Below are 16,772 nucleotides of genomic sequence, written 5' to 3'. Positions count from 1 at the left end.
GAATCCTAATGTTCTCTGTGAGGAGGTAGAGGACAGCCATGGAAGCCCTCTGTATCATTGACAGCTGCGGTGGTTACTACATGCAAATCACTAAAAGGAGTTATTGAAATTCATGGTGTTACACACTTTTCTTAGACAAAAGGATAAGTGTTCTAAAGTGTTGACGTTAATGGAACTTTTGCTTGATCCTAAATGTGATGGAAAATGAACATTACCTCTCAGGGAAGGGAGAGACATGTCAGATTTGAGTGTTTGAAAGATCACTGTGGCTGCATCAGACAAAATAGGTCTCAGGCAACCTCAGCAAGAATGGTTTTAATCTAGTATTTGGGGTGGAGCTCTTTGTTACTCACTTTGGATACCAAATGTATAGGTTTTTGGGTTTTCTTTCCCTCTTTGTACCAACCAGTTCCCTGACTCTCCAGACACCAACAGGGTATTCTTAATTCAATTAGATTTTGACATCCTGAGTTAGAATTAGACTCCACAGGTTTAAAGACTTATTCCCAGGGAATTTCCTGGTGGTCCAGTGGTTAGGATTCTGTGCTTTCACTCCAGGGGGCTCAAGTTCAATCCCTGGTCAGGGAACTAAGATCCCATGAGCCATGTGGCTGGCCAAAAACAAAAAACAAACAAAAAAACCCTCTCAGTCCCATAAGACTGCCTTTACTTCAGACTTCAGTCACATTACTGTCTCACTAGGATTCCCATGACCACCCCCTGTCCCAAGTTTTGATAATTTGCTAGAACAGTTCACAGAACTGAGCTAAACAGTTTACTTACAATGGTTTATCATAGAGGAACTCAGGAACACCCACATGGAGGAGACACGTAGGTCATGGAAGGAGGGCACGATGTCTCCAGGCTCACCACCCTCCCAGCTCTTCAGTGTGTTCACCAACCAGGAAAACTCTCTGAATTACACTGTTTACCTCCATTTTATGGAGGTTTAATCATGTAGGCATGCATCATCAATTATTAAATCAATCTTCAGCCTCTCTACCTCCTGGAGGTTGGGGAATGGGGATGAAACTTCCAACATTCTTATCAAGGTTTGGTCTTTCTGGTGACCAGCCCCCATCCTGAACTAAGGCATTTGCCAAGAGTCATCTTATTAGAAGAAAACACACTTCTCTCACTCAGGAAATCCCAAGGCATTTAGGAGTTCCATGCCAGGGAAAGGGGACAAAGACCGAGTATATATTTCTTATGTCACAGAGGTTCAGGCAGATTGGAGGGAGACTGCTAGTTCTTTAAAGAAGCCTGGGAATTTGCTGTATGTCTCAGGAAACTCAAACAGGGGCTCTGTATCAACCTAGATGGGTGGGGTAGGGAGGGAGATGGGAGGGAGGTTCAAAAGGGAGGGGATATATATGTATATCTATGGCTGACTCATGTTTAGGCTTGACAGAAAATAACAAAATTCTGTAAAGCGATTATCCTTCCAATTAAAAAAAAATATGTGTATATATATAAAAGAAGCCTGACTCTGGATGGGGGGAAAAAAAGGTAGGATGGACTCTATGAGGCATGGATATTCCAGGTAGTTTTTGAAAATGAGAAAGCTTAGGTGTTTAAATGGAGGACATTAAAGAGAGAGAAGAGAGAGGGTATATTTAAATGCACCATAATAAAGAGGATGCATGCGGAATGGCAGCCAGGGCCGAGGAGGAAAGAATGACCTCTGAGAGAGAAGGGACTGTGCCCTCCATTGTGACAGGGAGGAAGGAGGGAAGGATGCAGACAAATGTATAAATTTGGGGTAAGAGCTGAGGCAGTTCCTGATGACAGTTTAGAATTTCCCTGTGAGATCCAATATTTTGGCCACCTGATGCAAAGAGCCAACTCACTGGAAAAGATTCTGATGCCGGGAAAGACTAAAGACAGGAGGCAAAGGGGATGACAGAGGGTGAGATGGTTGGATGGCATCACCAATTCAATGGACATGAGTTTGAGCAAACTCCGGGAGATGGTGAAGGACAGGGAAGCCCAGTGTGCTGCAGTCCACGGGGTCACAAAGAGGCACGACTGAGCAACTGAAACACGACAACAATGAGGTAAGAGTGGGAGAGTCACCGTCGGACAGGGAGAGAAATAGAGAGCAGTCTGGGGTTGGTAAAGGCCTGGAGGACTTGAAATTCTTGGGAATGTTTGGAGAATTTAGAGAGGAGTAGGGTGAAAAACTCCCAGGTGGCATAGTGGTAAAGAATCTGCCTGGCAATCTGCCTGGAGATGAAATAGAAGCAGGTTCAATCCCTGGGTCAGGAAGATCCCCTGGAGTAGGAAATGACAACCCACTGCAGTATTCTTGCCTGGAAAATTCCATAGACAGAGGAGCCTGGTGGGCTACAGTCCGTGGCATCTCAGAGAGCTGGACATGATTGAGCATGCATGCATGCAACACCACAGAGTGGGAAACTCAAACCATGAAAAAAAAAGCCATAAATGGGATTCTTTCATATGAATTATGACTATTGTCTCATCAAAAGATAACACAGAGAGGGTGATAAAACAAGTTATGAAACGGGAGACAGTTGTCCAAACAATTGAATGTTAACCAATTTATAACACATTTAACTCTCATCATACCAGTATCTAGTGTATATAGAAAGCTTCTAAATCAATAAGAAAAAAGAATAATCAATAGAAAACTGAGCAAAGACCTTGAACAGACATTTTATGAAAGGGTAAACTCATCATGTTGATGTTTGACAGAAAACAATAAAATTCTGTAATTATCCTTATTATCCTTCAGTTAAAAAAGAAAGAAAAGAGTAAACTCAAATGACTAATTGATATATGAAAAGATGTTTGATATTATTCATAATCAGGAAAATAAAAATTAAATCTACAGTGAGATAATACTATACAACAAACAGATTATCAAAAAATGAGAAATCAACACTTATAAAGTATTGGCAAGGATTACATAATATTTTCCATTTGCTGCTGGAATAAATTACCACAATCCTAGTGGCTTAAAACAACAGCTATTTCTTGAGGTCAGTCTCCTGGGATAAATTCAAGATGTTGGCAGGGCTAGTTCTTTATGGAGCCTATAGGAGAGAATCTGTTTTCCAGACTTCTACAGCTTCTAGAGGCTATCTACTTTCCTTGGTTTGTAGTCCTGAAACTGTATACCTCAAGCTGGGACTTGAACCCACAGGCTGGTACTTGAACTCAGCCAAAACCCAGACTAGGGCTTGAACTCATGGTCTTTAAATTAGAATTACTCATGTGGTGTCTGGACTTACTGAGGCTCAGCACAAGAATTAAGCAGGCTACATTTTTATAATCAAAGGAAAGTGGGGAGGGGGAGAAGACCACCTTCCTCCTCATTCTCTGAGTAGAGGACAGGCTTACATCACTCACTCCTCCTTCGCTTCAGGCAGGAGAGCATTTGATCCTATGAGGTCAAAGTAGGACTGTCATGGTGTTTATTCAAATCAGCAGAAGGGTGGTGACAGATACTAAACTTGGTTAAAATCATCTCAGGTTCTCTCACTTTGGAATGTGTCCTCTCCCTGATATTCCTGTCCTTGGTTCTAAGGATCATCATCTTGCTGGACTTGAGCAGCAGGATGCAGGCCTCATTTTTTTTCACTTAATGGCCGGGGGCATATCCTGTGCCTTTATTGATGGCTTTATAGTTAAGCAAGTCTGCTACATTCCAATAGCTTTCTTGAGTGATCATTAACTTATAGTGGTCTCCCAAAGTTTCCTAAGTTTCCCTATCTATAACCCCCTAGTGGGATTTCTAAAACTACCTGGGTAACTATCTTATTCTATTCTTATCAGTCCCTCCTTTCATCTTCAAAGTCAGCAATGTAGCATCTTCAAGCCTCTCTTGAAGAAAGCAATGGCACCCCACTCCAGTACTCTTGCCTGGAAAATCCCTTGGACGGAGGAGCCTGGTAGGCTGCAGTCCATGGGGTTGCTAAGAGTCGGACACGACTGAGCAACTTCACTTTCACTTTTCACTTTAATGCATTGGAGAAGGAAATGGCAACCCACTCCAGTGTTCTTACCTGGAGAATCCCAGGGACCGGGGAGCCTGGTGAGTTGCCTTCTATGGGGTTGCACAGAGTCGGACACGACTGAAGCGACTTAGCAGCAGCAGCAGCAAGCCTCTCTCACCCCTTCTGACGTCTGCTTTTCTTGTCACATCTCCTGTGACTCTGAACCTCATGCCACCCTCTTGTAAGTGTCATTATCATTACATTGGCCACCCCCATTCCCTCCAGTCTCCCCAAGTCAAGAGCCTTAACTAATCACATCTACAGAGTTTTTTATAATCTAAGAAAAGGAAACATACTAACAGATTCTGGGAATTAGGACATGGACTTTTGGTGGCCATTATTCTGCCTACCACAGACCGGAAAAATGGGAACTCGTTGTACTGCGGTAAATGTGTATACTTGGTATAGCTGAAATTGTGTAACTCAGATTGAGACTTGAACACATGGGCTGGAACTTGAATACAGCCAAAACTCAGATTGAGACTTAAACCCATGGTCTTTTAATTGAGATCACACACCTGGTTTCAGGACTTAATGAAGCTTGGGTTCTTGATGTCTCATCACAGAAAGAATTCAGTGAGAGACAAAGTAGTAGATAAGAAGTGAATTTATTTAGAGAGAAACAGACTCCACGAATAGAGCACTGGCCATCTCAGAAGGAGAGAGTGGCCTTGAAATATGGCATGATTAATTTTTATGGGCTGGGTAATTTCATAGGCTAATGAGTAGGAGGACTATTCCAACTATTTTGGTAAGGGCTAGGGATTTCCAGGAATTGGGCCACGGCTCACTTTTTTGCCTTTGATGGTTGGCCTCAGAACTGTCATGGTGCGGGTGGGTGTGTCATTAGCAAGCATTAGCTTGCTCTGATGTGTTACAATGAGTATATGTATATGAAGCCCAAGGTCTAGTGGAAGTCTACTCATTTGCCATCTTGGACTTACTTGATTCTATTCAGTTTATGTTTATCCTCAGGCTATATAATTCTTTTAAAACTTTGTGCCCTGCTCCCTTCCTTCCTGTTTCAAAACTGCTTTAGAAAACAATTGGCTATTTCCCAACAGAATTGAACTCGTGCATTTCCTATGACCCAGAAGTTGCACTTCCAGCCTCCATCTGAGAGAACCCGTGCACCCAGGTACCAGAATAATCAAAGAGATCTAGTCCGAGTATCTCTCTAATCTCATCTCCTTTTATTTTTGGACTTGCTGACTCTTCTTCAGACACAAAGGGTGTTATAAGATGAATAATTTCACTGACCTTTGTCCCTTGGTTCCTGGGACTGAGCTCCTGAATCCTTGGAATTTCCTCAGCGATAGAAGTGTCTTTGTTTTGTTAGTTTTTGGCTGTGCTAGGTCTTTGTTGCAGCACTCAGGCTTGGTTGCCCTGTGGCATGTGGGATCTTAGTTCCATGACCAGGGACCCTCTACATCGGAAGGTGGATTTTTAACTACTGGACCATGAGGAAAGTCCTAGAAGTGCCTCTGTTATTCATGGTGGGCCCTCAGACCACACCTAAATTCATGCAAATGAAGTGACTCAGGATGGGGGCTGGTCATGCTAGAAAGACCACATGATAAGAGGGTTGGAGCTTTGAGTCATGTGACATGAGCCCATCTTATGGGGGAAAGGGCCACAGATCGAACTACATGGGCAACAGATGATTTAATCATACCTACTTAATGAAACCCTGGACACAGAAATAAAACTTGGGACACAAAAGCTCAGGGGAGAATCCCTGGATAATAATACTCTGTTCCAGGAGGGTGATGCATCCTGATGGTGGGGAGGAGACATGGAAACTTTGTGTTTGGAATCCTCCCAGATCTTGCCCTGTGAGACTCTTCTTCCTGGTTTGAATCCTTTTTATTACTGTAAGATTGTAATCATAAGTAAAGTGTGTACCTGAGTTCTATGAGTTTTTTTAGTGAATTCCTAAACTTGAGGAGTAGGGGGAATCTCCACATGTGTAACCAGTTGTGGGTGGCCTGGGGACCCCTGAGCTTGGAGCTGGTGTCTGAAGTGGGGGTAGTCTTATGGGGAATGTGTTTTTAACTTGTGAGGTTTGGCCTAACTCTGAGCAGTTAGTGATAGAACTGCACTGTGCAGACCCTTCTGTGTGGGATCACACCTTGAAACTGCCACACTGCTCCTTATTCTGCTGGAGCTTCTTCTGCTGCTGCATCTTCTCGCCTTAGATGGCTGCATGTCTTGTCTTAGATGTCAACTCAGTGGGAAACCTGCTTATTTAACTTCTATGCAGAGTACATCATGCAAAATACCAGGCTAGATGAATCACAAACTGGAATCAAGATTGCCAGGAGAAATATCAACAACCTCAGATGGGCAGATAATACCACTCTAATGACAGAAAGTGAAGAGAAACTAAAAAGCCTCTTAATGAAGGTGAAAGAGGAGAGTGAAAAAGCTGGATTGAAACTCAATAGTCAAAAAACTATAATCATGGCATCCAGTCCTACCCCTTCACGGCAAATAAAAGGGGAAAAGTAGAAGCAGTGACAGATTTTCTTTTCCTGGGCTCCAAAATCACTGTGAACAGTGACTGCAGCCATGAAATTAACAGATGCTTGCTCCTTGGAAGGAAAGCTATGACAAACCTAGAATGTATTAAAAAGCAGAGACATCACTTTGCTGACAAAGGTCTGTATAGTCAAAGCTATGGTTTATCCAGTGGTCATGTACGGATGTGAGAATTGGACCATAAAGAAGGCTGAGCGCTAAAGAATTGATGTTTTTGAACTGTGGTTCTGGAGAAGACTCTTGACAGCCCCTTGGACTGCAAGGAGATCAAATCAGTCAACCCTAAAGGAAATCCTGAATATTCATTGGAAGGACTAATGCTGAAACTTAAGCTGCAATACTTTGGCCATCTGATGCAAAGAGCCAACTCACTGGAAAAGACCATCTGATGCTGGGAAAGATTGAAGGCAGGAGGAGAAGGGGACGACAGAGGATGAGATGGTTAGATAGCATCACCAACTTAAGGGACATGAATTTGAGCAAACTCTGGGAGACAGCAGAGGACAGAGGAGCCTGGCATGCTGCAGTCCATGGTGTTGCAAAGAGTAGGACAGCTAGTGACTGACAATAGCAACAATATTGTTGCTAACAACAATAGCAACAGTGGGAAATACCACAAAACCTCCCGTCCTGGTACTTTCCATCTCTTTCCATGCTTTTGTTCCTAATTAGGACATCTCATCATTTAACATACAATATAGACTATCTATTTTTAAAATATTGATTGTAGTCCTCCACACCTGGAATACCCATGTGGGAAGGGATTTTATCAGTTTTGATCACCATTCTATCCCAATGCCTAAAGTAGTGCCTGGCATCTACTATAGTAGATGCTCAAGAAATGCTCACGGAGATGCTCAGGGAATGAATGAGTAATAGCAAAAATGTCAGCTCCCCAAATGTCTACTAATAGTAGACCAAAGAAATATAACAGAATACCAAACAACACGTGAACAAATTACACATACAACATGGGTGAATCTCACAAGCCTAATGTTGATGATACAAACAAATGACAGTGGAAAATATACAATATGATTCCATCCACAAAAATTCAAAAACAGGCATACATATCTAGGGGTAAAAGTCTAAACAGAGGCATGAGAATTAATATCAGGCTAATGATTACCTCTGAGAGGGAGGTGGTTGGGAGAGGAGACAATTGGGGAGGACACATATGCGGCCTCACGTGTGCTGTACAAATGTACATACATGTGTGCTCAGTAGTGTCCGACTCTTTGTAATCCCACGGACTGTATGTAGCCTGCTAGGTGCCTCTCTTCATGGGATTTTCCCAGCTAGAATACTGGAGTGGGTTGCCATTTCCTTCTCCAGGGGTCTTCGCCACCCAGGGATTGAATCCGCATCTCGTGCATCTCCTCCATTGGCAGGCGGGTTCTTGACCATTAGCGCAACCTCTCCGGTACTGACAATGCCCTAAGTCCTGCTTCCAGGGGTATTCTCATTGGGATTGTTCTTGAAACTGCACATACACATTTCACACACTCTTCTGTATGTCTGACATATTTTACGGTTTAAGAAGAGGAGAGAAAAAACCATAAAAGGATGACTGAATACTGTTGAGTTCTCAGTTCCATTGATGAATTTACTGTGAATTTAGAGTGATAGCAAGGCTGTGCTGCCTCTGGCAGCACTTAGATACCTGAGGGTACATCTGGAGAACGCAGAGTTGGATTCGACTGTCACTGGAGTTTAGCAGGTGGGAGACATGAAGGTAAAACGAGCAAGGAAATTTAGTGTATTGGCAAGAGAACAACTGAAAACTTGTTCTGTGGAAACAAGGCTAAAAGGGGAGGCAGGTGAAACCAGGAGGGAGAAAGCTGAAATCCTGGGAAGACCTGGTTTGGGCCAGGAATCAGAGATCTTGAGGACCCACGGAGGTCAATGAGCTGGACTCCATGACAGTAAAAAGCTGCAAGACGATGCAGTCATGGGGTTGGGAGGTGTTCAAAGGGGGCACAAGACGATGTCTGGGTGCAGCAGGGGCTGAATTGTCATAAACATATTTATCTAAAAAATATTTCTATTTATTTATTTGTCTGTGCTGGGTCTTAGATGTGGCACGCAGGATCTTTAGTTGTGGCATGTGAGATCTAGTTCCCTGACCAGGGATCGAACCTGGGCTTTCTGCTTTGGGAGCATGGCGTCTTAGCCACTAGATATATACGTCTGGGACCAGGGAAGTCCCAGACGTATATATCTTAGTTCCCACAACCTGCAGAAATCCCTCTACCCCAAACCAGCCTAAATAAAGCAACATTCAAAGCACTACCAGCATCCCACTATGCAGAGGTACCTTGGGACGGGACGTGCTCCCCAGCATGAGTCACTGGAGCCAAAGGATTTGGGGCTCCTCCCTTTTCTCTGACCTAGGCACTTCTGGCTCCAGCTGCAGTATGTATCCAGTTGCAAAGCTTTAGCACCATTAGCCCTCTTAGCTCCACCAGGTATCCTGGTCTGTCACCATCATCTGTCATCTACCTATTGCAACAGCCTCTTAACCTCTCCCTCCACTTCCCCTGTGCATCCTGCCGACTTCATCTTTGTGGCAACAGTGGCCATGTTCACTGGCAGTAATGGGTCATCCTGATTCCCCCCCATAATAATGGATACAGCAAAAAGGAAGGGAGAGTCACAAACTTATGGACAACATCTCAAGAAAAAGAGATGACAAAGTAGTCACAGAGGCCCATAATTATACTGGAGATTAAAAACAATTTAATTTACATATAGTAAAATTCACTCTTTTTGGTGTACAGTTTAAGTCTTGACAGTGCAGAAAGTCAGGTGATGATTACCACAAATCAAGATACAGATACGCTCCATGGTTCCTAAAATTTTACCCAGGCTGTAGTCAACCCTCTTCTGCCCCCACCCTACCAACTCCTGGGGACCACCCATCTGTTCTCCATCTCTTGGAGTTTTGCCTTTTCTAGAATGCCATATAAATGTCATATACATGGAATCATTCTGTTTGGATTCCTTTGAGTCTGGCTCCTTTCACTCAGCACAATGCTTTTGAGAATCATTCATGCTGTTGCTGAGTAGTTTTCCACGCTGTGGATGTATACTCAGTGAAGGACTTTGGGGTTGTTTCCAGTTGGTCCCAGGAACTGACAGAATACAAGATGCCATTCAGTGGCAATATAGATTTGGACTTGACTAATCAACCTGACCTAACTGATACATACAGCATTTTCATTCTTTTCAAAGGCATATGGCACATTTACCAAAATAGAACATATTCTGGGTCATAAAGAATCTATAAGCAGATTTCATATAATTGAAGTGATTCAGAGTCTCTGACTTTTGTATAATTAAATTGAAACTCAATAACAGGAAGATAACTAGAAAATCCCCTAATACTTGGAAACTAAGTAACACCCTTCTATTAATACATAACTCATAGGCCAAGAGAAAAATCAAAATGGAAATTTAAATATTTTGAGCTAAATGATAATTTTAAAAAACACTTAAAACTTGTGAGAGACAGTAAAGCACTGTCTAAAAGGAAAATTATAGCTTTAAATGTACCTAGTCAAAAAGAAGTTTGAAAATGAGTCTAGCTTCCAACTTAAGAAACAAAAGGACAATAAACATCCCTCTACAGTAGAAATACAGACATAATAAACTAAGGACAGAGATCAATGAAACAGAAGACACAATAGAAAAAAACTCAGTGAAGCAGAAAGTTGCTTCTCTGGAAAAACAAATGATAAAATTGACAAAATTCCAGCAAGACTGATCAAGAAAAACACCAAGAGCCCCAATATCAGAATGAAAAGTGGGGCATCACTACAGATTCTACAGACATCTGAGGGATAATATGAGGAAGTTATGAATAACATGTCAGTAAATCTGAAAATTTGGATGAAATGGAAAAATATTTCAAAAACACAGTTTACCAAAGTGATACAGGAAGAAGTGGATAATCTGCATGGTTCTCTAGCAAAGGAAATGATTCTGTAATTTAAAACCTTTCCACAATAAAAATCAAGGTACAGATGGTTATTAGTATCCTCACTGCAAATCTGTCAAGCAGAAATTTATGATTTATGTACTATTGTCTATGTATAAAATATGTTACATAGAAAGCTGTTGGTGTTCACTTAAATAATATAGGGAATGGTGGGTGAGGGTACAGATGGAGCAAAGTTGGCTACATACTGATGATTACTGAAGCCCAACATTGGGCTTATTATACCTTCTTAGGGCCTATTTTTGAAAATGCAATTTTCCATAATCAAATGTTTTTGTTTTTTTAAAAAAAAAAAAAGTCAGACCATAGCATCACTGTGCAAAACCCTCCACCAGCTATGTAGCTCCCTCTGAGTCAAAGGCACAGTGGGCTGGCGGATGGCCAACTAACCAGGCTCTTCCGGATCTGGTCACCCTGGCACCCTCTGGAATCTCATCACCACCACCATTCACTCACTTTCATATCACTCTGACCTCCTTCTTACTGCTTGCACACATCCAAGGCATACTCTCATTTCAGGGTCTTTGCCCGTCCTGTTCCCTTTGTGTCACATCTTCATTTTTCAGATTCAGCATGTTTTGCCTAAGTCAAATCTTTGCTCTAACATCACCCTTTCAGTGAAGACTTCCCTGACCAAAGTCAAAGTAAAATAACCCCATAAATTGCCCTCTCCTCATCATGCTTTTCTCCAGAGCATCTGCATCATGACATATGGAATATTTACTTGTGTTTTTATTTATTGCCTACTTCCCTCAAAAATGCGGACTTCAACCAGACAGGGACATTCAAACCTGTACCCCAGAGCCTAGAATGGCACAGTAGGTGCTCAATAAACATGTACTCAATGAATGAGTAAAAAAACGTCCTCAGCTTCTCCAAGGGGTGTGGTAGGGCACCAGACCTGGTCCATAGTCACCTGAGCCTGAGTCACTCCTGACCCCTGTCCCCGCCCCCACCTTGTTGTTGGAGAACAGTGATATCCCTTCAGAGGGAGAGATAGGAGGACCTGGATCGTCCTCTTAGTGGTTTTGGGAAAATGGGGACTATGGAATCTTGTAAGATGATTTTGGACTCTGGTTCTGCCACTTATCAGCTCTGAGATGCTGCTGGGTCACTGCACTTCCCTGACCATATATTTGTTTCCTCATCTGCCCAATGGCAACAAAACCAAAACCAACCCCACAGGATGGTTGTGATAGTTGGAATAACCAAAGGGACCAGATTTGCCCACGGAAGCGCTTTCACTGCCAGATGCCGATGATAAGAATTTTGGCAGCTCTGCGAGAATTTCCAAAGGGTCTTTTACCTGAGGCGGCCACATCACCTTTCGGGGTATTTGTTGCCTTGTCTTTTTTTTAAATGAAAGGCTGGCCCTTGTCTCTCCCTGCGCCCTCCCTCTTAGCCCCCAACCCCCTGCTCCGGCCCGCTGCCCTGCGCCCTGGACACGCGCCCTACCTCTCCTTGCACCTTCGTCCCACACTTTTCGCTCTCCACGGGCCCATCCCACACCATTCCTTACTCCGCGCCCTCCCTCTCTCGGCGCCCGCCCCGCATCCTCGCCCTGCGCCCTCCCGCTCCCCGCGCTCTCGCGCCCGCCCGCTCCGTGCCCGCTTCGTGCCCGCTTCGTGCCCGTTCCGTGCTCGCTCCGCGCTCGCTCGCTCGCGCTCCCCGGCGCCGGCTGCGGAGGGAGCCGCTCTGCCCGCAGCTGGCGCAGCGCGGGGGCGGCCGCGGGTGGGCGGGTGCCGCGGGCCCGAGTGCCGAGCATGAGCCGCCGCCGGCGCCGGCCGCGCGCTGCTTGGGGCCCGACTGCGGCGCGAGGGCTGCGCGGGAGCTACGCTGGCCCGGACCGAGGTAGGCAGCGGCCGCCCGATCCTCAGTCCCTCCGTCCCTCACTCCTTCCTGCGGGCCGTCCCTCCGGTCGCCCGCGCGGGCAGGGCGGGGCGTACGCGGGTCCAGGGTCCCGCCCGGCGCGGCCGTCGTGGGGCCGGGGAGCGGGCTCCCGGCGCGGGTCGGGAGACGCGCGTTGAGAAGGGCGTGCGGGAGCCCAGTGCGGAGTTCCCCGGAACTCCGCCCGGGGCTGGACAGCGCCAGAACCCCCCAGTCCCCAGCCCCTGTGGGGTACCGGGCGGTCTCAGCCTGGGCGTGGCGGGAGCGCACTTGGCAGGCTGGCGTGGGCTCCCACGCGCGGGTCGCCTGCCCCGGGCCTGGCGTGGAGGAGGGGGCTGGGAAATCTGAGGAGCTGGGGCTGCGCAGTTGGAAGTTTCCATTTGCTTGTCTGCATTCTGGGCCCCGCGGTGGCATCTCACGCCCTTGCTGTGTGGCGAGGAATTGGGGCGTGAGCGCAGCCTTTGAGGAGAGCCGGCTAGGGCGAGATGCCCCTCTCTGCACCGTGGGCAAGGGTCATTTGAAGGACCGCGCTCTCTTTGCCCCAGGCCCCCCCTGCTGGAAACAGTCAGGGCCAGGTGCAGCTAGTTCTGATCTGCGCCTGTGGGGCGGGGGGAGGGGGCACTGGGTCTAGGGAGAGACACGCAGCCGGCCCCTTGGGCCCTCATCTCTAGCTGCTTGGGAGCGCTGGAGCTGATGGACAGTTACAGAGGCCGCCTACTTCTTGGGAGCCACCTGGGGCTGAGATGTGGTGGGGCCGGGACACCCTCCTTCCCTGCTTAGAACTGGGAGCCCCATCAGGTTCAGCCTCCCCACTGCTCTCATACTTCCCCCATCCTCCAGACCAATGGAAGGGTTCTGATGGCCACCTGCCCTGGGAGCCCACGCCGTCCAGAATGAGCTTGGCCTGCTGGGGGACCTCGAAGAGGCAGTGGTCTGTTCTGCCCCTCAGGGGTCTCCCACCTCCCTCTGGACATAGTCTTTCCCAGCCTAGCATGGGTCCAGGCCCTTCCCTACCCAGGTAGGAGGCTTAGAGAGCAAAGCAGTAGCTCTTGTGTGCAGTTGGGAGGCCACGGGTATTGACTTTGGAGCTGTGGGCAGGCTGCAGGCTCCTTCGAGACTCAGCTTCCTTGTCTGTAGAATGACACCGTGGTTTCAGCGACTTCTGAGGGTATGTCCCCTACATCTGGGGACACTTTGCACTGGCACCTCAGGACCCCAGCCCAGAATAAGAGGAGGGGATTCAGAGTAGGGGGATGTGGAGGGCCTTGGCTGGGGGCACAAGGGTAGGTTTTCTCCCCTTCTGCCTTTCTTCGTTCGTAGGGACATGTATCATAGTGACCACATGGGCCTGGGTGGGGGTGGCAGCAGAATCTGCAAGCCCTGCCCCTGAGAAGAGTAGGCAGTGTGGACCCACAGGCTAACACCCTCCCGAGGGCAGCTGTGTGCTTCAGCACATGGCTCCGGGGTTGGGGAGCATAAACAGGTGTCCCCAGGTATGCCCCGGGGACCAGAGAGCCAGCCAACAAGTTTGTTTTTCTCTGCGAGGCATCCTTGAACTGCCAGCCTGATGGCTCCCTTCCACCTGGCAAATCGTGGAAATGGAACAGTTCACACAGAGCGGAGGGGTTTTTTGGTGTAACTTAGCAACTGCAGGCGGAGGAGGAGGAGGGGGAGGAGGGGGAGGGGGAAGAAGAGGATGGAGAGGAGGAGGAGGATGCGGGGAGGAGCAGTAGGAAGAGGAGGGGGAGGAGGGAGACATACCAGCACCACCAGCATCTGTGCTGGGTCGGCCTGAGTGAGGCTGGTGTGCCCAGGCTGATGGGGCAGGGCATCCCCTGCAGCCGGCCAGGCCAGGAACAGACCCACCAGCCTGTCTCCTGGGTCCTCCAGAGAAGGTCCATTGGAGGCTGTGCCCACCTGTCTCCTTATCTGTGATAATAGGCCGAATGGGTGGGACTGGAATAGCTTTGGTTGATATTTGTTTTTTTGACCACAGAACCCTGTTCTGAAGCCGTATGTTTCAAAGCCAAGTTGGTCAAATAGACCAAGTGAAGGTGCAGGGCTAGGAGCTGAAGCTGGGCCCGGGGTGGGCGAGTGTCGGCTGCACCTCTCCGCATGACCCTACCCCAGAAGAGGGGCCCCGGGCAGCCCCACAGAACCTCCTGGGGGTAGGTGCCAGGCCACAGTGTGGGAGAGGGGCAGAGAAGCAGTAGACGCCTGTCCAGGTGGTCTTGGCTCAGTGTGGCTCCCGGTCCGGCCGGCCCTCCTACTGCCCCCTGCTGGGCCGCCTCCTCCCTCTCTCTCCCCTCCCGAGGCCATCTGCTTGCTTCAGCCCTGGTCCGCGCTGGCTGTTTTTTCTCTCAGAGCCTCCAAATGCTGAGCAGAAATCTGCCTCGTGGAGCTCCCACCCACTGCAGGCTGCCGCTCATCCCTTTGCCCTCGCCTGCCCACCTCCCTCCTGAGATGTGTGTTTACTTAGCAACGCGGCTTCCAGCTGAATCCAAGAAGAGAGGCAGGGAGCTCAGAGGGAGGCGGCGGGGATGAAGGGAGGCCTGGAGTCACAGGGAGGCTTCGGTGGGAGGCTGCAGGGCCCTTGGCCACAGGAGGGAAGGGTGGCCTCTGACACCCACTGGCCGCATGTCAGGGCCCCCGATCTGCTGGGGTCTGGGAGGACACTCTGCCCTCTGTTAAGACTAAGTGTGTTTCTCACCTCTTTCTGGGCACAGAGCCTGGGGCTCTGTGTGTGTGTATGTGCGTGTCAGAGAATGAACACAAGATGCCCTGGGCAGAGTGAACTGGCCGCTGTGGATGCATTCAGAATGTCCCTGCAGTGGGGACACCGGGAAGTCCCAGTCTCACAACCTCAAAGCAAGCTTTGGGAAGGTCAGCAGATGTCAGCATGGCGAGAACCGTGGAAGGGAGAGTCGAGAACCTCATGTTCTGGCCCACACAGAGTATGGGAGGGCGGGGGGCCAGGAGTGGAGGAGCGGGGATCACCCTGGGGCAGGGAAGGGACGGGGCTCAGGCCTGCAGAAAGGTGACAGGTGTCTGGTATGGCGGTGTTAGGGTCACACGGATGCCTGCAGGGCCAGGGAGGGGCAGGGGTGTGAGCGCTGCCTGGCGCTGACCCTGCCTCAGGGTGGACAGACATGGCTTCCCGTGTCTGTGTGCGAAGCATTTCCTCAGAGCCCCACAGGGGCTTGGGGCAGGATTCAGGGCAACACCCAGGGATCCTGCCCTGGACGCTTCTCCCCAGCTCACTTGACAGGGCAGCTCCTCAGGGCTGGTGCACTGGCCGGGGAGGGGAGGGGCAGGCTGCGGCCTGTGCCGCCTGGGGTGGTGGCAGGAGCTCGGGGTCCCCGGTGTCCCTTTGGAGTGGCTCTGGGTTCTCCACAGTGCAGGGTGACTTTGGGGAGCGGTGGGCGAGTGCCAGCTCAGGGAGGAGGGGCCTGGGCCTTGGTAAGTGTCCTAGCTCTTCAGAGGAGAGGCCCCTGTTTCTCTGGGGGACACACGTGCTGAGACCCCCAGCCAGGGAGCTGGCCCGGTAGGTGTAGCCTTGAGAACCCAGGGGGCGCTTAAATCGGCTTGTCCAGCTCCTCCCACCCCGGGCTCCTCCCAGGTGCACTGCTGCTGCCCTAGATGACTTGCCTCAGAGGTGAAGCCACTTGCCTACTGCTTCTCCCAGTTTCAACACAACAACGAACCTTCCTCAGCTGTCTCCCCCTCTGGCTCCTTTGCACCCTGCTCTCCTCCCTTGCACGGGGCCGACTGTGAAGGGTGTTCTCTGCTTGCTCACCACACAGCATCACCTCCCACACAGCCTGGCCCACTCCCATCTGTGCACCCCCCACTCCTGGGAAACAGGCTCCAGAGGCCCGGGGACGTCTCCAGCCCTGCTCCCAGGCTGTGGTCCCCAGGGCTCTGCAGGTCCCCCCTTCCTCTCCTGGGGCACTCGGTGTCCCCCTTCCTGGGGACCTGGGCCTCCACTTTCTCTTCTCAACCCTGGCTTCTGTTTCTTCCTTGGTGCTGATCCCAACCCAGCTCTTCTGGGCAGCATTCAAGCCCAGACCCGCCTGCTGCCTCCTAGGTGACCACTCTCGTTGCACCCCTAATCCTCCCCTGCCCCATCCCCTCTCTGAGCAGGTGGGACAACCAGGGTCTCTCTTGGACTCTGCCAGGTCAGCCCTGGCATTGATTGAGTGTTCAGCTAGTTTGCCCCCACCGTGACCTCTCTTCCGTGCCTTCTCCTCCCACTGCCACCGCCTGGGGCCGGGCTGCCCTCCCCTGGCCTGGACACCCCAGCAGCCCCCTGCCCCTGCAGTGCC

The 16,772-nt window shown here is 49.0% G+C and overlaps 1 protein-coding gene across 1 annotated transcript in view; it reads left to right on the top strand.

Annotated features, from left to right (window-relative positions):
- Positions 1-12,281: 12,281 nt before the first annotated feature.
- RASGEF1A (RasGEF domain family member 1A) overlaps positions 12,282-16,772 on the top strand; it is a 90,622-nt gene continuing 86,131 nt past the window's right edge. Inside the window, exon 1 of the mRNA XM_006050750.4 lies at positions 12,282-12,411. The gene's annotated coding sequence lies outside the window, so the exon portion shown is untranslated. The remainder of the gene's footprint in view (positions 12,412-16,772) is intronic.

This window comes from Bubalus bubalis, chromosome 4, assembly GCF_019923935.1.
Source record: "Bubalus bubalis isolate 160015118507 breed Murrah chromosome 4, NDDB_SH_1, whole genome shotgun sequence".
Classification (NCBI taxonomy): Eukaryota; Metazoa; Chordata; class Mammalia; order Artiodactyla; family Bovidae; genus Bubalus; species Bubalus bubalis.
This window is presented reverse-complemented; position numbering and strand designations above follow the sequence as displayed.